Consider the following 22,647-nt stretch of genomic DNA (forward strand, 5'->3'; position numbering starts at 1 on the left):
GGATAGAAGTGAATCACACACAGACATGGAGAACCAAATCAAACACCTGTAAATTAAACAACTCTATGCTAACAATGAGTGGGTCAGGAACGAAGTCAAGGATGAAATCAAAAGATATCTGAAAACAAATGAGAATGAAGACACGAGCTACCAGAATTTATGTGATGCAGCGAAAGCCGTATTAAGGGGAAAATTTATAACTCTGCAAGCATTTCTCAGGAGGGAAAAAAAGGATGCATATAAACAACTTGACTTCACAGCTCAAGAACTTAGAAAAGGATGAACAGAAAGAGCCCAAATCAGGCAGAAGGAAAGAGATCATAAAACTCAATGACAGAAATCAATGACATGTTAACCAGAGAAACAATTCGAAAGATCAATGAAACCAAGAGCTGGTTCTTCAAGAAAATAAACAAGATAGATAAACCACTAGTAACACTCACAAAGAAACAGAGAGAGAGAACTATAATAAACCAAATTAGAAATAAACCAAATTAGAAATGAGAAGGGGGATATCACAAGAGAAACCAAAGAAATTCAAAAGATCATCAGAAAATACTTTGGAAGTCTGTATGCCACAAAACAAGAGAACCTAGAAGAAATGGATAAATTCCTCGATTCCTATCATCTCCCAAAGCTGAATCAAGATCTAGAGTACTGAATAGACCTATTAACATCAAGGAAATTGAAACTATAATCAAAAGTCTTCCCCCCCAAAAAAGCCCAAGTCCAGATGGATTCACTAGGGAATTTTTCCAAACATTTAAAGAGGACCTACTGCCAGTACTTCTCAGCTTTTCTAGGAAATTGAAAAAACAGAAACTCTCCCAAACAGTTTCTATGAAGCCCATATCTCTCTAATACCAAAAGGAAACAAAGACACCACTAGAAAAGAAAACTACAGGACTATATCCCTGGTGAACACAGATGTGAAGATTCTCAACAAAATACTAGCAAATAGAATTCAACTACTCATCAAAAAGATCATACACCATGACCAAGTGAGATTCATCCCGGGGATGCAAGGATGGTTCAACATTCGGAAATCAGTCAACATAATCCATCATATCAACAAAAGAAAAAATAAAAACCATATGATCATATCAATAGATGCAGAGAAAGCATTTGACAAGATCTAGTACCCGTTTATGATGAAAACCCTTGCCAAAATGGGGATAGAAGGGAATTTCCTCAATATACTTAAAGCCATAGATGGTGTTAGGGACACAAGCCTACGGCAAGCATCATCCTCAATGGGGAAAAACTGGGAGCCTTCCCCCTAAGATCAGGGATAAGACAAGGATGTCCACTCTCTCCACTGCTGTTAAATATAGTACTGGAAGTAATTGCAATAGCGATTAGGCAAGAAAAAGATATTAAGAGCATCCAGGTAGTAAAGGAAGAAATCAAGCTCTCACTATTCGCAGATGATATGATACTATACTTAGAGAACCCTAAAACCTCTACCAACAAACTCCTAGAAACAATAGACTTGTATAGTAAAGTTGCAGGCTATAAAATCAATACTCAAAAGTCCATGGCTTTCCTATACGCAAACAGTGAGAGAGAAGAAAGCTACATGAAAAAAACAATCCCGTTCACAATTGTGTCCCAGAAAATCAAGTACCTAAGAATCAGCTTAACTAAGGAAGTAAAGGACCTGTACAAAGAAAACTACATAACGCTACTACAGGAAATAAAAGAGGACAACAGGAAATTAAATATTATCCCCTGTTCATGGATTGCGAGAATTAACATTGTCAAAATGGCAATACTTCCCAAAGTAATGTACAAATTCAATGTGATTCCTATTACTATGCCCATGACATTCTTCAAAGAAATGAAGCAAACACTCCTGAGATTTATATGGAACAATAAGCCCCCACTATTAGCTAAAGCAATTCTTGGGAAAAAAGAAAATGGTAGGAATCAATCTCTCTAACTTCAAACTCTACTACAAAGCAGTAATAATTAAAACAGCATGGTATTGGAACAAAGACAGAGCTCCAGACCAACGGAACAGGGTCGAAAATACTGACATCTCCCCCCAAGCATATGATCATCTAATCTTTGATAATGGAGCAAGAAATGTGAAGTGAAGCAAGGAAACCTTCTTTAACAAATTGTGCTTGCAAAACTGGACAGCTACTTGCAAAAAAGTGGGCTCATATCTGCCCCTAACACCAAGTACAAAAGTAAGATCAAAATGGATTAAAGACCTCAACATCAGACCGGAATCCATAAGGTACATTGAAGACAAAGTTGGCAAAACCCTTCATGACACTGAAGCTAATGGTATTTTTAAAGATGTCATGCCACTGGCCAAGCAAATGAAAACAGAGATAGACAAATGGGAGTATCTTAAACTAAGAAGCTTCTGCACCTCCAAAGAAACAGTGACCAAAATACAAAGACAGTCTACAGAATAGGAAAAGATATTCTCTGAATACACATCCGACAAGAAGTTGATATCAAGGATATACAAAGTACTGGTTGAACTCCACAAGAAGAAAACAAACAACCCCATAAAAAAAATTGGGCAAAGAAATGAACAGAACCTTTCTCAAAGAAGAAATCATAATGGCTAAAAGGCACATGAGAAAATGCTCTACATCATTAATCATCATGGAGGTGCAGATCAAAACAATAATGACATATCATTTTACACCACAGAGACCGGCCCACATCCAAAAGAACAAAAGCAACCGGTACTGTCATGGATGTGGCAATAAAGGGACTCTTCTTCACTGCTGGTGGGAATGCCGACTGGTTCAGCCCTTTTGGAAAACAGTATGGACAATCCTTAAAAAATTAGAAATTGAGCTCCCATTTGACCCAGCAATACCACTCCTGGGAATATATTCCAGAGAGGCAAAAATGTATAGTCGAAGTGTCATCTGCACTTGTTTGTTCATTGCAGCACTTTTTACAATAGCTAGAATCTGGAAAAAAAAAACCTGAGTGCCCGAGAACATCTGACTGGTTAAAGAAACTTTGGTACATCTACACAATGGAGTACTATGCAGCGGTTAGAAAAGATCAAGTCATGAAATTCATATACATGTGGTACTACATGGAAAGTATCATGCTAAGTGAAATGAGTCAGAAAGAAAGGGACAGACAAAGAAAAATTGCATTTATCTGGGGAAGATAAAGTAACAGAATAGGAGACTAACATACAAGAATAGCTGAGATAAGTACCAGGAGAATTACTCGATGGCTTTGAGGACAGCCGCACACGCTAGGGGAAAAGGCAGCTCAGACAGAGAAGGGAGCACCAAATAAAAGATGTTGGGAGGTTTCTCTCAGGATGGGAAATGCGTGATGAGAGTAGACTATAGAGTGAACAAGATTGCCACTCAATATCTCTTTTCTAAACCACAGCACTCACAAGGAGAGAGATAATAAAAGGGAATGCCCTGCCACAGAGGTATGGTGGGATGGGGGGATCAGGGTGGGTTGAATACTGGGACTGGTGGTGGTGAAGAATGGCACTGGTGCAGGGATGGACACTCAATCATTGTATAACTGAAACCCAAGCACAAAAATTTGTAAGTCTACAACTGTACATCATGGTGTTTCACTAATAAAACTTTAAGAAAAAAATTAAAATTTAAAAACACTTTATTTAATTAAATTAATTTAATTTGTTTTAAAAATACTTAGTTTTTTTAAAAAAAAAACTTGTTTTAAAAATTCTTGTTTTAAAAAAATTCAGCTATCAAATGATCTATCTATTCTACTTCTTGCTCCAAGAACTCAAATACTTAAAGTTTTTTTTAAAAAAAACTTGTTTTAAAAAAAATTCAGCTATCAAATGATCATCTATTCTGCTTCTTGTTCCAAGAACCTCCAAAAACCTTGTCAGAAAATATATTTGCAGTCCTGTGTTCAGCACTAGTTACAGTAGACAAAATCTGTTAACAACCAACCCAACCACCCAAGAATAAATGACTGGATTGAGAAACTATGGTATATATACACAGCAGAACAGCACTTGGCTTTAAGTAACATCATGCAGCTTTCTAATATATAGTTGGGAAATAAGAAATAAACAATGCTTATTACATCCAGTTTATGAGCATTTCTAATTTCTGTCAGTTCATGTCTGATTTATTCTAACCAATTTACATTATCAATGTGTAGGAAGAATAATTTAAAAATTTAAATAGTTTATAGCTGAACATAAAAAATGTATAGTCTCAAAGATAAATTATTTATAAATATAAAAACATATCTATACATATATAAAACACATATATATTGTAATTTATATATTACAAATTATATATAATTATATAGAACTATATAATTATAATTATATAGTTCTATATAATTATATATAATTTATTTGTAATATATATTAAAAATACATAATTAAAAGATTATAAAATTTAAACTAGGATATAAAAACAAGAGTAACTTTTTTTTCTTATTCTGTTGCTAAAGTGTTATTTCTTATCCTCCTTTCCTTTATCAAACAAAATTACATTAGATGGGCACAATGCCTAGTTTATGAGGTAATTACTCATTGTACATTCTAATATCTCCTTGAATTATTCTTTGAGAATTGTTTTGTTTCTTGATTTACTATTTTATTTTGCACAGAAACCTAATGTTTTATTTTTTATTTTTATATAGCATTATCACATTGTAATTTTTCCTTTCTTCTTTTCCCCTACTGTCCTATTTTAACATTAGAGTTTTATCTCTCCAAATTAATTAACAACAATGTAAAATATGTTTTGCAGCTTTAGGGGGGGCAGAGTGGTAGTACAACAGGTAAGGTGCTTGCCTTCAGGGATCACTTCTGCTGGTACTAGGAATATTATGATTGGTGATAGAATCCAACCTGGGTCAGTCATAAAATGCAAATGCTACTTTGCAATGCAAGAAAATTCACTGTATTATCTTTATGTCCCCCGAGATTTTTCTTTTAATAACTAAAAAATTTGAGACTTAAAGTTTACTAAGCTAATATGATTTTATTGTTTTCACATTATGACTACAATGCAGACCATAGTTTTTTTTCTCCTTATTTTTTTTAATTTTTATTATTGAATCCATTGTGAGATACGGTTATAAGCTTTCATGTTTGAGTTTCAATCATGCAATTATCAAACACCCATCCCACCACCAGTGCACATTCTCCACCACCAAGTTCCCCAGTATATTCCCCTCTTTCCAACCCTCCCCCTGCCTCCATGGCAGGCAATTTCCTCCATAGTCTCTCTCTACTTTGGGCATTATGGTCTGCAATACAAGTACTGATAAGTGATCACATTTGGTTCCTTATCTACTTTCAGCACACATCTTTTATCCCGAACGATTCCTCCAGCCATCATTGACTTAGTGATCCCTACTTAATTCCAGCTGCCTTCTCCCCCAGCTTATGAGACAAACTTCCAACAATGGGGCAATATTCCTGGCCCTTGTGTACCTTGGGTGTCTGTCTCATTATGTTATTTTATATTCCACGAATGAGTGCAGTCCTTCTATGTCTGTCCCTCTCTTTCTGTCTCATTGCATCTAGCATGATACTCTCCATGTCCATGCAACTTATAAGCAAATTTTATGACTTTGTCTCTCTGAACAGCTGCATAGTATTCCATTGTGTAGATGTACCAAAGTTTCTTTAACCAAGCTATCTGTTCTTGAACACTTGGTTGTTTCAATAGTCTGGCTATTGTGAACAGTGTTGCAATGAACATACAGATATAGATGTCATTTCTACTTTGCTTTCTTTCACCCTCGAGATACATCCCCAAAAGTGGTATTGTCAGGTTGTATGGAAGCTCAATTTCAAGTTTTTGAAGTAATATCCACATTGTTTTTCAAAAGGATGGACAAGTCAGCATTTCCACCAACAGCGAAAGAGTGTTAACATTTAACCAAACATTTTATTTTTCATTGAGTTAGTTCATTTGACATTGAACTCAAATATGAAAGCTTTGTAAGTGTATCTCACAGTGATTCAGTAAAAAGGGGAAAAAAGTGTTAGCATTTCACCAAAAGTGAAAGAGTTTCCCTTTTTCCCACATCCACACTAACACAGGTTGCTTTTGTTCTTTTAAATATGTGCCAGTCTATATGGTGTTAGATAATATATCTCATCTTTGCTTTGATTTTAATCTTTCTGGTGATTAGCTATATGGAGCATTATTTCATGTGCCTTTTGGCCATTTGTATTTCTTTTTTTTTGACGAAGCTTGTGTTCATTACTTCCCCCCATTTTGGAGTTATTTTTTCTTGTACAAATATACTAGTGTCTTATATATCCTGGATATTAATCTCTTACCAGATGCGTATTGGGTAAATGTTCTTTCCCTTTTTGTGGGCTCTCTCTGTATTTTTGGTCACTGTTTCTTTTGAAGTGCAGAAGCTTCTTAGTTTGATAGTCGTATTTGTTTATGTTTGTTTCCACTTGCTTGGTGTTTCATCCTTAATGATGCTTTTAGCTTCAATGTTATGGAGAATTCTCCCTAAATTGTCCTTCATGTACCTTATGGATTCATGTCTGATATTGAGGTCTTTAATGCATTTTGATCTGCTTTTTGTGCCTGGCATTAGACAGAGGTCAGAGCTTATTTTTTTATTTTGCAGAAAGCTATCAGTTTTCCCAGTACCCCTTGTGGAAGAGGTTTTCCTTGTTCCACTTTACATTTCTTGCTCCTTTGTCAAATGTTATGTCGTCATATATTTGAGAGTCTGTGACAGAAAATTCAACTCTATTCCATTGGTCTGTTTCTAGCACAATACCATGCTGTTTTAATTACTACTGCTTTTTAGTACAGTTTGAAGCTGGGGAAGATGATGCTACCCATCTTTTTCTCAAGGATTGCTCTAGCTATACATGGGGGTTTATTGTTCCATATTAATTTCAGGAGTGTTTTGTCTATTTCTTTGAAAAATGTCATAGGTATCTGGATAGGGACCACATTAAATCTGTATAAAGCTTTGGGGTGTATTGCCATTTTGATAATGTTAATCCTCCATATCCATCAGAAGGGGATGTCTCTCCATTTCCTAGTGTCCTCTTTTAATTCTTGAATTAGTTTTGTAATTTTCCTTGCATAGGTTCTTCTCCTCTTTAGTTAAGCTGATTCCAAGGTGCTTGATTTTCTGTAGCACTATTGTGAACAGTATTGTTTTTTAATATCTCTTTCCTTTTTTTCATTATTTGTATATAAGAAAGCCATCGACTTGTGGGCATTGATTTTGTAGCCTACACTTTACTACATAAACCTGTTGTTTCTAGGAGCTTTTATGTAGATTCTTTAGAATTTTCTAAGTATTATTATTATAATATTATTAAAAATAGTGATAGCTTGACTTCTTCTTTCCTATATGTATTCCCTTGATATCTATTTTCTTACTGAACTGCTATGGTCAGTACTTCCAGTACTATATTCAGTAGAAGTGGCAAGAGTGGGCAATGAGTTACCAGAACTTATGGGATATGGCAAAAGATGTGTTAAGAGGAAAGTTTATAGCTCTACAAGCATTCCTCAGGAAGGAAGAGCAAGTCCACATAAGTAACCTGACCTCACAGCTTAAGAGCTTGAAGAATGACCAAAAAAAGTGTCCAACCTGGGAAGGAGAAAGGAAACTACAAAACTCAGAGCATAAATTCATGAGATGGAAACCCAAAAATCAATTGGAAAGATCAATGAAACCAAGAGCTGGTCCTTTGAGAAAATAAACAAGATCGGTAAACCTCTAGCAAGACTCACAAAAAGGGAGAGAGAGAAAACCTAACAAACTGAATATGAAATTTAAAAGGGGGGCATCAGAACATAAACTATAGAAATTCAAAGGATCCTTAGAGATTACTTTGATAATCTTTATGCCATGAAATAAGAAAACCTTGAAAAAATGGACAAACTACTGGATTTCTATAGCCTGTCAAGGCTGAACCAAGAAGACCTGGAATACCTGAACAGATCTATCACCATCAGAGAAATTGAAATGGTAATAAAAACGTTCTCTAAACACAAAAGTTCTGGCCCAGATGGATTCACTAGTGAATTCTTTCAAATATTCAGAGGATTTACTCCTAATCCTCTTTAAGCTTTTTCAGGAAATTGAAGAATCAGAAACACATCCAAACTGTTTATATTAAGCAAGTATGACCGTGATACCAAAAGCAGACAGAGATACTACAAAGAGAGATTTAAAGGTTGATATCTGTGGCTGGAGTGATAGCACAGAGGGTAAGACGTTTGCCTTGCACGTGGCTGACCCAGGTTCGATTCCTTCATCCCTCTCGAAGAGCCTGGAAAGCTACCGAGAGTATCCTGCCCACACAGCAGAGCATGGCAAGCTCCCCATGGTATATTCGATATGCCAAAAACAGTAACAAGTCTCACAATGGAGACGTTACTAGTGACTGCTCGAGCAAATGGATGAACAACCGGAGGACAGTGCTACAGTGCTACAGTGCTATCCCTGATGAACACAGATGCAAAAATCTTCAACAAATTCCCAGCAAACAGAATCCAAGACTCATCAAAAAGATAATACACAATAAACAAGTAGGATTTATACCAGTGATGCAAGGATTGTTTAACATTCACAAGTCAATCAACATAATTCATCACATTAATAAAAGGAAAAATAAAAGCAATATGATCATATCAATAGATGCAGAGAAGCATTTGATAAGATCCAGCACTCATTTATGATGAAAACTCTCAGCAAAATGGGCATTGAAGGAACTTTCCTCAATATTGTCAAGCCATCTACCACAAGCCCACGGCTAGCATCATTTTCAGTGGGGAGAAACTAAAAACCTTCCCTCTAAGATCAGGCACAAGATCATAGTTCTTTAAGCCAAAATTTTGTATTTATTTCATATATATTTGTATATTTAAATTTTTGTTTCATACATTAAATTGGAATTGATGGTGCCAAAATTAATTATTAGTCCACATTAAGAAGTCAATTTTCTTTGGATATAAAACATTTAATATACACATTATGTTATTGCTAAGTGGTTTTCTGATAAACATATTATTGTTTAATTTTTATATATTAGAGTCATAATTTTTGCTATTGGGTTTTTTTGGGGGGTCAGAAGTCTTGTGACCCTACTACTAAATCTGTGCTCAGGAATCATTCCTGGTGAAGCTTGTGGGACTCTTTCTGGTGCCAGGGATCAATCCTGGATCAACTGCATGCAGGGTAAAAGCTTTCCCCATTATACTATAACTATTACTAAAATTTTTGCTATTTCTTATTTCCCATGGTAATAAACTTAATATTTTGTTCATAATTATATATTTGTCATAAATAAAAGATATTAAAATGGATATCATACTTTAAACTTCAAACTTCTTAGCCATTTATTTACTATAGAAAGGCTTTCCATATTTAGAATCTATGTCAATTTGTTAGTATTTATATTGCCATTATAATAACATAAAGGTATAAAAGCATTATTAGTACAATGCTCAGAATATATAATGCTAATTAAGAGACAATCATACCTATTCTATGGCTTGTTTATTGTCACAGTTATTTTTGGTTGATACCCAGCTATATGTTGGCCTTGCTCCTTACTCTGTGCTCAGGAATCACTCCCAGAAGGGCTTGAAGGCCCATATTTGGTACAACAAAACCTTTTAGTTTCATATAAAGCAAGCTCCTTCAACAATATACTCTTTCTTGTCCCATAAAGATGAAATGTCTAAATTAAAAATATAATCCTAAACTGGATTACAGTTCTAAATAATATTAGTGTGGAACATAAAATATCAGCTACTCATATTATTGCTTAGCCTATGCTAAATGATCTGTGGCATAAATTATAAAGGAATTATTATTCAAACCTGCACTTGTGATCTGCCATAAACACGTAAACACTGAAGAAAGAAATAACCAGTTCTTCTCATCCTTTCTTTGTTTACTGTAACTGGTTTAAAGTGACAACCATTTTGTCTGTGGTTAACTTGTTTATTAGCAGCATCTCACAAGTGATGCTTAGAAAGCTCAGGATCGCTCCTTAATATCCTGGGCCAATTAAGTGAAAATTCAATGCAAGGGTCAAAGAACAGTTTGCTGCTTAGGCTCTACAGTGCCAGATATCAGGGTTTATCTGGGTATAGATGCAATTATTGGTACAGCACTTATAAGATATAATGAAAATTTTATATTTGCAGTATATCTGATGTTTGGAGAGCAACACAAATACACATAGTGATAACCAAGGGATCATAAGGTTCATGAAATAAAACCAGGAGTGGTCACATGGAAGGAATTTGCCTTAAACCACATACCATCCCTTTGCCTCCGGTAATCATTTTGTATGTGGTAGGTCAATTTTGCCAGGGATTTTTGTAAAAAAGAGGAAGACAAAGGTAGAGAAGGAGAGAAAAAGGAGAAGGACAAGAAGGAGAAGGAGAAGGAGGAGGAGGAGGAGGAGGAGGAGGAGGAGGAGGAGGAGGAGGTGGTGGAGGAGGAGGAAGAGGAAGAAAAAGAAAAGGAAGGAAGGAAGGAAGGAAGGAAGGAAGGAAGGAAGGAAGGAAGGAAGGAAGGAAGGAAGAAGAAAGGAGGAGGAGGAGAAAAGGATAAAGAGAAGCCAACCAGTAGTTTAAAAAGTGATGACAATTGTAAATGAAAAACATGATGTTTTGTTGATGCAATGAATAAATCTATAAAAATTGGTAATGACCTGCAATACATATTAGTCACAACACATTAGTAACTTGAATCAACCTGCATGTACCACAACAATTGAGATGGAAGTGCAGCAGACTGATATACAAGTAGTTTTACATTGTATGTACTGAATTTCTCTACAAAGACACAAGGCTGATCTCAGTGTTTTATATATATATATATATATATATATATATATATATGTATGTATATTGTGGAGAAGACATTATGAGGTTGCCACAAATTAGATTTATTTTTCTTTATAAACCCTGTGTTGTTTGAGTATTTATTTATGGATTTACTTTGGTCTTTGGGTCACACTCAGCTGTGCTCAGGATTTAGTTCTGGCTCTGAATTTAGAGACCATTCCTGGCAGGGCTTAAGGGACCATTTGCAATGGCCAGGATTGAATAGAGATTATTATTAAAAGGATTATCTGTTATACTCAGAAATTAATCTGAGTGCATTCAGCTGCTTTTAGTTTCAAATACAAATGGGTCATTAAATTGATGGTGGTAGTATAATGGAGCAAATAATTCAAAAATAAAGTGGTGAGATAAGCAGTACAGCACGTAGGGTAGTTGCCTTGAAAGTGGCTGACCTTGCTTCAATCCCTGAGCACCCTACGTATTCCCCTGAGCACTGCCAATGTGATCCCTGAGCTCAGAGTCAGGATTATGTCTTGAACAAATTGGGTGTAGCCCCAAAACAAACAAACAAAAATGTTACTGAATAAGAGATTTTGGAAAGTAAACTTAATTTATTAAAAATTTTAAAATAATTATTCTAATAAGATTTACATTTATTTATTATATTTTGATACTTAAGGATTAGTGATGATCACAAGTGGTAAATATAAATACATACTTTCATTATTTATTTATTAAAGAAGAAAGCCATGTATTCCCATCCTATAATTTATGCAAAGTTACCTAATGTATATATATTTTTTCATGTGCATTTTTAAATTAAATTTTTAATACCTAAATGTGCACATTTAATGATGTAAATTTCATGACAGTTTTTTAAAAAGTTAATCTCTGTTAAGCTAAAAATATAAAAATATATGTAATTATGTGTAAAAATTTAATTGTATATATAAATATTAAAAAGATGAGGTTTGTCAAATAGCTAATGTTATAGAATCAAAATATCAAAGTCAGATCTACCTAATTAATTCAATAATTTTTCTTTGATACTAAAATTCTTTAATTCTTTAAATCAGTTTTAATAACTCTAAGAACTATTGGCCTATAATTTTAAAGATATGAATATTTGTTAGAAGAAATTGCAGGTTAGAATTTAGAGTAAAGCATTTTATTAGAATATGTTTTCTGTTTAGATGAACCTGCTGACTACTGATACACTGAATTAGTGTTACAAACAGAGTATTGTAGCAAGAAATATAGCTAAAATTATTACTCTCAGTAAAGTATGGAGTGATAGAACAGTGGGTAGGGCATTTGCCTTGCATGCAGCCCAGCCGAATTCTATTCCTCTGCCCCTCTTAGAGAGCCTGGCAAGATACTGAGAGTATTTCACCCACACAGCAAAGTCTGGCAAGCTACCCGTGACATATTCAATATGCCAAACACAGTAACAAGTGTCACAATGGAGTCGTTACTGGGGCCACACGAGCAAATTGATGAACAATGGGAGGACAGTGACAGTGATAGAGTCCCTATCACTATCACTATCACTATCACTATCACCCAGTTGTTCATTGATTTTCATGAGCAGGCTCCAGTAATGTCTTCATTCATCCCTGCCACGTGCTAGTGTAGACTGATGGCATAATTGGGACTCTTTCAGGGTCAGGGGAATGATGACCATCGTTGTTACTGTTTCTGGCATATTGAGTACGCCACAGGTAGCTTGCCAGGCTCTGTCATGTGGACGGGATACTCTCGGTAGCTTGCCAGGCTCTCTGAGAGGGATGGAGGCTTTTGAGGCAGACTCTAATCACCTTTACAGGTGTTCCCAGTCAGGCATATATGTGGGCAGGATACTGTCCATAGCCTGCCAGTACTCTGTGAGTGAGAACTAGACAATAAGAGGTCAGGTGACCGCAAATGCAGCCGTGAGCTTCTGGGAGCTTGGTTTAAGAATCTCTAGATCTTGGCTGTTGATGGTGTTGCATGGCCATTGGTGGGTGTAACTGTCTAGCTACTGGAAGGTGGGGAATCTGGGTGGAGGATGCCCAGTCCGGAACCAAGCAGGCTTGGGGATCTCAGTCTAGCCAAAACCTAGAGGCAGGTAGGCCCAGCCTTTGAAGATCTTTCTTTGAAAGGGAGTCCTTTGCAATGGATCTGCTAGTCATTTGTATTATTTGTTTTTACAACAGAGAAACAAATAATTGTTCACCTTTTTTCGAGACTATGCAGATCACTCTAAACCTCAAAGCACACCAATTTCTCCTTAAAATAAATCATCCTTGTGGATGACATTAGTGACTTTTATGATCTGAAAGGAAAACTAGATGAGCATGCCCCAAAGTATGTGGGAAAAATGAGAGTCCTGCAAACAGCCCAGAAGGAGGGACTGGTTTAAGGAAGGATAATTGGAGCAGCCCAGGCTATAGGAGAAGGATGGTTTTCATGGAAAAATCACAGTGAAGTGAATTCGATGTGGGTTCAGGCCCTGCTGGTGCAGATGCAGTGACTGAGAGCATCAGTGCTCACATGCCTTGTAGTGCTGGATAGGTTCAATTAGGGATACTTCAAAAGTTGACGTTGTCCCTCTTTCCTGAGCTGGGAGGATCAGAGAATCTGCTATTCCAATCACTTTATTTACAATAATTTGACTGAAGAACTGTTTGTAGCAATAGGCATTGTTCAATGGTCTCAGTTATTAAATGGCCTGATATCTAGGAAGCAGAAAACTTAGAAGTATCTTTTCGAATTTACAAGGATGGCAGCACGTTTTTCATTATCCATTGCTGTAGAGTAGGATACATTTTCTGGAAAAGGTGAATTTTTGTTTCTCCTGAGTTTCAGAGCATCGTGACTCATAACTTCCTGAAGAGGTCTGCTTCTGACTGGACTTATAAAAGGAGCAGTATTTTCCATTAAGTTTCTGTCTGAGAACCAAAAGCTAAAGACAACTTGAGTATGTTGAATTGAGAGAGAAGTTGACTTGTGGCTCATTATAAATGGCATTTGGATATTATTTTCCCAGGCATACATTTATCTGGATCCAAAGCTAGCAACCATCAATCCATTGTTTTGATAGAAGTCCCAAAGACCCAAAGTCCTTCAATGCAAAGGTTTTATTATTCTAGACCATTTTGTGTCTGGTGGGACAAGGTTTCCCAAGTCAGATGAGAGGTCTTGTCATGCATATGATATGTTACCTCAGCTGGATCTGGATTTCCAATGAAGAGCATGAATTGTTTTTAAACAATTTAAAATTTTAAAATTTTAAATTATTTTAAATTATTTTAAAAATAAATAGAACTCTTTGGTACTATTGCGGCAACATGGGAAGATGCCATTGTTGACAACATTGACGAGGAATACGATCGACTGGTTCAGCACCTCCATGAATGTGCGAGGAACGCCAAGAGAGAGATAGCCACAAAAAGTCGCCTATCTTTGAAAACTCTTGAGCTAATTCGCCAGCGTGGTTTGGCGCATGCCTTAGGCAACCGCAAGCTAACGTCCGAGCTTGCAAAGCAGTGCAGAGATGCGATCAAGGAAGACCTCAAAGAGAGAAGAGCAGAAGTACTGATAGATGCGGCAGAAGCCAGGAAAAGTATTCGTAACACCCGCCTGTCCTTCGCCAACTATAAGACCAAGATGACTGCCCTCCGACGTCCGGATGGATCCATCACATCCTCCAGAACGGCAATGGAGAAGATTATCCATGACTTCTACTCAAATCTCTTCGATAGCCATGTCCACTTGCCGACATACCAAATTCCACAGGATGGGTATGTCGTTCCTAACGTTCTCCCTTCCGAAATCCGACACGCCATTTCGTTGGTAAAGAAGCAAACAGCACCCGGCCCAGACAAGGTCAGACCTGAACACCTGAAGAACCTGCCGTCAGTACTCATCAATACACTGGCTCGGCTCTTCACTCGCTACCTGTCTGAATGCAAGGTTCCGTCCCAATGGAAAACCGGCAGGACCGTACTACTGTTCAAGAAGGGAGACATCCATGACATTGGCAACTATCGCCCGATCTGCCTATTGTCTGTCATCTACAAGCTGTTCACTCGAGTCATCCTGAATAGGATTGGCAGAACACTAGATGAAGGACAACCATGCGAGCAAGCAGGGTTCCGCAAAGGATTCAGCACCATCGACCATATCCACACGGTAACCAAGCTCATTGAGGTTTCTCGGGAGTTCAAGATGCCGCTCTGCTTAACGTTCATTGATTTAAAGAAGGCCTTTGATTCTGTTGAGACGGAAGCGGTCATTGAAGCCCTAGCCAATCAGGGCATTCAAGCCCAATACATCAGGATCCTCCGTGAGCTGTATTGCGGATTCACTACCAGGATCTCACCATTCTACAAAGAAGTGATCGTTGATGTCAAGAGAGGGGTGCGGCAGGGTGATACCATTTCACCGAAACTCTTCAGTGCCACCCTCGAGAACATCATGCGACGACTGGAATGGGAAGGAATGGGAGTGAAGATAGATGGTCGGCAACTACACCACCTCCGCTTTGCTGATGACATTGTTTTAATAACACCAAACATCAGCCAAGCGGCACAAATGCTGGCCGACTTTGACCGTGAGTGTGGAAAGGTAGGACTACAGCTGAATCTTACGAAGACAATGTTTATGAGAAACAGCCTTGTTCCTGACGCCCCATTCACTCTCAATGGAACGACCATCTCCGAATGCAACAGCTATGTCTACCTAGGTCGAGAGGTCAACATGAGAAATGACCTGGCACCCGAGCTGCGCAGGAGGAAGAGAGCGGCTTGGAATGCCTTCAAGAACGTCGAAGAAATAGCTAAGAGGACGAAGAACCTCCGGCTCCGGGCACTTCTCTTTGATTCCACTGTTCTTCCTGCATTAACATATGCCTCAGAGACCTGGGCCCTACGCAAACAAGATGAGAATGCCATTCAGGTCTCCCAAAGAAGAATAGAAAGAGCTATGCTTGGAATAACACGTTTCACTCAAATGAGAGAACGAATCCGGAGTTCTGACATCCGTCGACGATCAAGGATCAGGGACGCTGTCTCATTTGCCAAGGTGTCGAAAATCAGATGGGCTGGTCACGTAATGAGATTTAAAGACGACCGTTGGACTAGAGCTGTTACTGATTGGATTCCACGGGATGTCAAGAGACCGCGTGGCCGCCCACCTACCAGATGGTCAGACTTCTTTGTCAAGATCATGAACGATCGGTTTGAGGCCCTCCATGTTCCCGGAGCGAAGAGATGCCATTGGGCTACACTAGCACGCGACAGGGACAAATGGAGACGTTACTGGCGCCCGCTCGAGCAAATCGACGACTAACGGGAAGTTAAGTGATAAGTGATAAATTTTAAACAATCTCCTTTGCACATTTCCCAAACATATTCATCAGGCCTACTAGGACTAATAAAATGCCTGGAGCTGGGCTTTCCAGAAGAAAAAGGAGCTTTAATAATTGTGAATGCTAGAACTCTGCTTAAAAGGGGTTGATGCAAAGACATCAACCAAAGGAATTATTGCAATGACAAGCTGTTCCCCCCCCTTGGGACAGTCAAATTTGGAAGGTTAAGTGATGCCCTGTCAAGAGCCTAATTTCTTGTATCTTTATCAGGTCAGGGACTTTGAGGAAGAATAATGTTTTTACAAGGACACCTCTAACCTGATCAATCCTGGTGATGCTTGGGAAGACCTTATGTGCTGCCACAAATCAGACCTGGGTAGACTATACATCCAAGGTGAAGCAATATCTATTCAGCTCCATCTCTACTTTCTTTAATGCCTAGTGAAGATTTTAATGACTAGTAAATTATTTAATTAATGAATTCAATCAATATTCAATGTAAAAATAGAAATAATTACACATATTGCATGCCTATATATTAGTTTTATATGTTAATATAATTAACATAAAATGTACACTACTTTGGTAGGAAGGAGCTTGCAAACTACTTGAATTTAGTGGCCACATCCTAGATTACCTGATCAGCTGAGCCAGACCTGCTAAGGCCTAGTACTTGGTGCTACTCAGTTAGTGTTGAAGGGCCTTTGGGCCTCCAAGTCACACCAAGTAGTGATGAGAATTCAACTTAGGTCTCTGTTCACTCAAGGCATGTATCACTGAACTCTGAGCTATCACCTAGCCCCTAACGTTCACTTTATGGTATAACTCAGTGCTTTTTAGTTGAAGCTTGTGCAACCATCAGCACTAATTAGAGAAGATTTTCATCACATAAATATAAAACCCCAAATCCATTAGCAGTTCTGCACTCTTTCTATTCCCACAACCACTGCGACCACTAATCTATTTTCTGTCCCATTGGATTTGCATATTCCAGCCATTTTCAGTAAATGATTTCAGAATACATATTAATTTGTAAATAAATTTTAAAGTAGGAGAGAGGCAGGCAGGTAGATAGGAAAGCTCCCTCACTCCAGGGCAATGAATTCTGGTGAAGGCATTAAAACCAATAGCCCCAGGATATGAAAACTCACCTTGTGAGGACAGGAATTATGGCCTTATAGGACCTTTACTTGCTTCATGCAGACATTGAGAAGGCTGGGCAACCTACAGAAAGGAAAACTTCAGCAGAGACAAAGACTGATTAGGACATGAAGGAGATTCACAAAAGCCTTCAGAATGCTTCCTTTATGACAGTGCCTTATGGACATGAAGAATATCCATATAAAAGCTGTTTTTTTAATTCATAAAAGGGTGTCAGGGATTAACTCCTGTGAGAAATATATGGACATCAGACATGGTCATGTGTGGCTTGAAATCTGCTTAGTGGGACTGGTGGGTCATGAGGTTCGTCTTGTGCAGGAGCTCATCACAGACTTTATCAGTCCTAGATTTCCCACCCTTTCCCCAGGGTGGCAGAGGGGGATATGAAGAAAGTGGCAAGTTCCTTCTTAAGGTTGCCTTATCTTCTTTGCTTCACACTAGACTCCTGAGGACCCCAGACATCAGGATCATAAAAGATACATATTCACAAAAATTCTAATTTTTTCTCAAAATTTATGTTTTGGTATTGACATACCTAAAAATATAACAGGTTAATATGAAATATTATTAATACTAGTTAATATTAAAATATAACTATTAATAACACACTAATAATTATATCACTTTTTAATATTTTTGTGGTTTTGGAGACATAGTTAGCAATGCCTCCCAGGTTCAAATCCCAGCATTGCATATGATCCCCTAAGCACCGCCAGGAATAATTCCTGAATGCAGAGATAGGAGTAACCACTGTGCATCGCCAGGTGTGACCCAAAAAGAAAAAAAAGTTAATTTAAGGGCCAAGGATGTACCTCAGTGATAGAACACTTCACTTTCATGTATCAGGCTCTAAATTCTATTTTTGACTTTATGGAGAAAAAATCTAAAAAGCAAATAAATAACATTTCATTCAATTATCATTTTAATCAGCCACATAGTTATGTTTTTCCTTCAGAGAATCATAGTACCTTCATATAAGCAAAATAGTTTAAAAATATGCTTCATTTCATCACTAGGCTATTAGAATCATAAATTTAAGCAAAAATTTAGTAACAATAATAACTTCTATTGCTTCATTACTTTTTCTTGTGAGTGTGTCAGAGTGAAAAACATTACAAGGGCTAGGGAAGTTTGATATCATTGCTCTGATAAGTGTTGAGACAATGGTAATTTAAGTCATTATTAGTCTTATAATATCAGGTGAATGACAAACATCTGGCACAATCATAAAAACAATTTTAACACTTGATACTCTTAAAAATTTCCATAAAACTATAGTCCACATTTTTAGAGTACATTTTTTTCCTAATGTAAATGAGTCTAATCCAGTCAGGTAAATACCTTAACTAATATATTATTTGAATTATGCTTCTCTAGTTTGTGAGATCTTTCTCCAACTGAACTTTTACAAATTTTCTACATGTTCAACTCTTAGAAGCCTAGTTCAAGTCATTTTTGTATTCTGTAAACTTGTCTGCTTTCTGTAAACAAAGCTTACTTGGAGGTCCAGATTTTGAATATATGAATAAAACATAACAATTTTCAGACAAATGATTAGGTGATTTTAAAAAATTCAGAACACAGAGAACACTTAGCTCTAGTTCTTTAAAAAAAAATCTCCCCTCACCGAAGAAGTATCATCATTACAAGCTATTTGGCACGCTTAACAGTAGGTCCTAAGGTTTTTGTGATAGACTCAACTTCAAAGAGTCAAGTAAGAACTACATGATGTTTTCTTCTTTGAGCCTGGTATTAAATTACACAGACTACCACTTTAAAGAAGAAAGTTTCTTATCACCAATACTTTGTCAAGAGTACAGTTGGTTGTTAAGGCTTAAACATACATTTCAGTTGAAGAATTTACACTGCTGCATAATCCTTTAAAATGAAACTTCAATACATATTCTAAGAAACTATTTTTTGATATGCAGTATTCAAATAATCAATCCTTTAGACTATATTTATGATGATTCTTTATTGTACTATATATAAAACTTCATGCATCATCTCCTCTTTTTTGTATTTTAAATTACTTCACACATTTCTGATATTGGTATTATAGATTATTTTAAAAGCTCTAATTGGAGAGGTTGTATAAATAGAGTAGGGAATAAGGAACTTGCTTGACTTGCACATTGCTGACCTTTTTGATCCCCACATTGCAAATATAGACCCAGAGTACTGTGAGGAGCGATCTCTTAGAGCAGAGCTAGGAGTGAGCACTCACTGAATATAGTTGTGTGTGCTGCAATATCCCAACCCCCACACACAAAATTTCTAGTTTGAATGTCAAGATGCAGTATTAGTTGACTTTCATTTAAAATTATTCAACTCAATTCAACAAGTATACCTCTCAGTTTATTATATAAAAAATAAATCCTATATTAGAAGTAAATATTGTATACTTTGTTATATATGTAAAATAAAACATCTAAGATTTAAATTCCATTTATAATAAATTATTTATAGCATTATAAGAAAATATTTTATTTAGAATTCCCAGTGCCTTCTCAATAACAAACTAATTTAGAAAATACTTTTTAATATAATTTTGCGAGGACTGGAGCAATAGCAGGGCTGGAGCGATAGCACAGTGGTAGGGCGTTTGCCTTGCACGCAGCCAACATGGCTGACCCGAGTTCGATTCCTCCACCCCTCTCGGAGAGCCTCGGCAAGCTACCGAGAGTATCACGCCCGCACGGCAGAGCCTGGCAAGCTCCCCGTGACATATTTGATATGCCAAACACAGTAACAGCAAAGTCTCCAATGGAGACATTACTGGGCCAGCTCGAGCAAATCGACGAATGACGGGAGGGCCTTTACCTTACCTTTACCTAATTTTGCAAGAAGAAAATGTAACTCCTTTGACAATTTAAACATATGTCTATGCACTATAATCTCAAATTTTCAGATAGAGTGAAGTTTTTTATTTGTTGTAAGTTAAACATAATGGATGTAGAATAATTGTATTCAATAACTAATGCTTGCTTTGGTAAAATCATTAAATATGTTAATTTTTACCTTCTTTGCTTCAACGTCTGTGATGTTATATACAAACATTATATAACTACCATATTTGAAATCCAGTGTTAGGGGTTTAAAAGTGCAAACGTATAAAATCCAGAGATTACAGTCATGTAGAAGAGTAAAGAAAATAACATCATACAGTGAATAATAGTGTATACTAATCAGAGAGAAAGAGGTTTTAGATGGCCTCAGCTGTGATAGCCATGGGTGGATATGCTATCTCCAGGAGGCTGAGATGAAAGTACATTGCTGGCCTCTTGAACTGCTTCAAGAGATTTATATTCAAACAATTACCTGCCCAAGGCCATCAGGGTGGCTTTCCAGAGATATAATTTGGAAACAGTTTGGCAGTAGAAGATAGAAAACATATTATTTTTCCTGACTATAATTTATGAACAATATACCTGCAGTTGATTCTAGTTAGTGGTTATTTAGGAACTGAGTGTATCACTATTTTGACATAAGTTGGAAAAAAAATCTCAAAAACAATCATGGAAAACTAAAGCCAAATAATCAAAATTGTACCAGGCTATATTCCTACTGAATTTTCAAAATCGTGTGAATAAATGTTCAGGACTGGATTCTGGGTCCCATGGTGCTTAGAAACTTTTTACTGAGAGATCAATTCTACTAGTGCTTGGAAGACCATACAAATGATGTGCCTAGGGGCCAAACTGAAGTAGGTTGTGTGCCAAGCAGGCACATTGTCTGCTAAACAATCTTTCTGAACCCAAATATTTTTTCTTGACATCTAAACAGAGTCTGATCAATTAAGTTAAGAGCCTTGCCTACTGTGCTCTCACTCTGACCCTGTGATGGGGTTTTTATAAGGTTAGAATTGTTGACGTGTATAATTGTTGACTAGTTGAGTCTGGCAGAAAATAGTTACTCAGAAAGTGACTAAATTTTATGGTTGTCCTTTCAGGAGTTATACAAGGAGGCATAGTTAAAAAATAAAAAAAGAATATAATTGAAATCTTTTACATTTTACATAATAAGAAAATTGACAACTGCAGAAAAGTAAATTAGAAAGAATATAGATAATAAGTCATTATTCTTGATAACTCATCGAAAAATAGAAGATATCTTCATTGCTGATTCAATTTTCATTTTGTGGTGAAGAAAAACACAGCACAGAGAAATTTGGGAATGTGGTGGTAGTGGTGAGTTTATATACAGAGAATGTAAACAATTATTTAAATTTCGTAGCAGAATTAATTGAAAATATAAAAGGCAAACTTAAATTTTGTTTTTTTTAATATAAAGAAGTATGAACATATTCTATTGAAGAAAAATAGATATATCTGAGAAAAGGAAAAATATTGAAAATATCAAGATGTGAAATGGCATAAAAGGAAATATAGATGTTATAGATGTTAGCCCCATTGAAAAGAAGAAAAGTGTCTCTTGTGTTAAAATGAGAATTAGTGAGATAAAGGGGGGATATTCCCTTTCCTTCCCATCTCTTTCCTTTTCTTAACCTTTCTCTTTCCCTTCCCCTTCTACTACTCCTCTCTTAACTGCCGTTCTCTCCCCCAACCCCTCCCTCCTGCACTTTCTTCCTCTCGACTTATTTATTCATTTTCATTTTATAATGATGTAAAGTAGCTGTTGTGGTAAATTGCGGTACGCACTAGAATTTTTATACAGTTGGTTTTGGCATTACATACACTGTTGCAACATTCTGGAGGTTGTTAAATGACATTTTAATGATGTTAATTCTTCCAATCCATGAGTACAGAATATCTATGTTTTGCATCTTTTATTTCTTTCAACAATGTTTTATAGTTTTCATTTACTTGGCTCTCACTCCTTTCTTCTAAGCTATTTGTTCCAAGATACTTGTTCTAAGGTAGTGGTTCATTTTTTTTTTATGTAATACAAATTTCATTTTTAAAAATTTTAGTGCTATTAGTTTCATATAGAAATATAATAGATTCTTCATATAATTTCACTGCATTTATTTATTATGTAATAATATTAGTTATTTCCCAAACACATATAAACACAAATATACACTTACTCATTACTATAATTATATTTGAATATATGTTTTAATTTTTTTAAATGCTTTAAAAGAAGTGGAATATATCTTCTATTTGACTTATTATCTTTATATTATTTACTAGTATCTTTTATCATTCCAGAAAAAAGGGAAGGTCTATAATATATAAAGATCATGAAATTGAAATTTACTGCAAAGACCCTAAAACATGCTTTGTTCCGACTTTGGTCTAATCTATAGTAAAATAAATAGAAAAGAGTATAAGTAGATGACATCACATCTTTAAGTAAAAGTAA

The sequence above is a fragment of the Sorex fumeus genome, unplaced genomic scaffold (genome assembly GCF_029834395.1).
Source record: "Sorex fumeus unplaced genomic scaffold, SorFum_2.1 ptg000008l, whole genome shotgun sequence".
Taxonomy (NCBI): Eukaryota; Metazoa; Chordata; class Mammalia; order Eulipotyphla; family Soricidae; genus Sorex; species Sorex fumeus.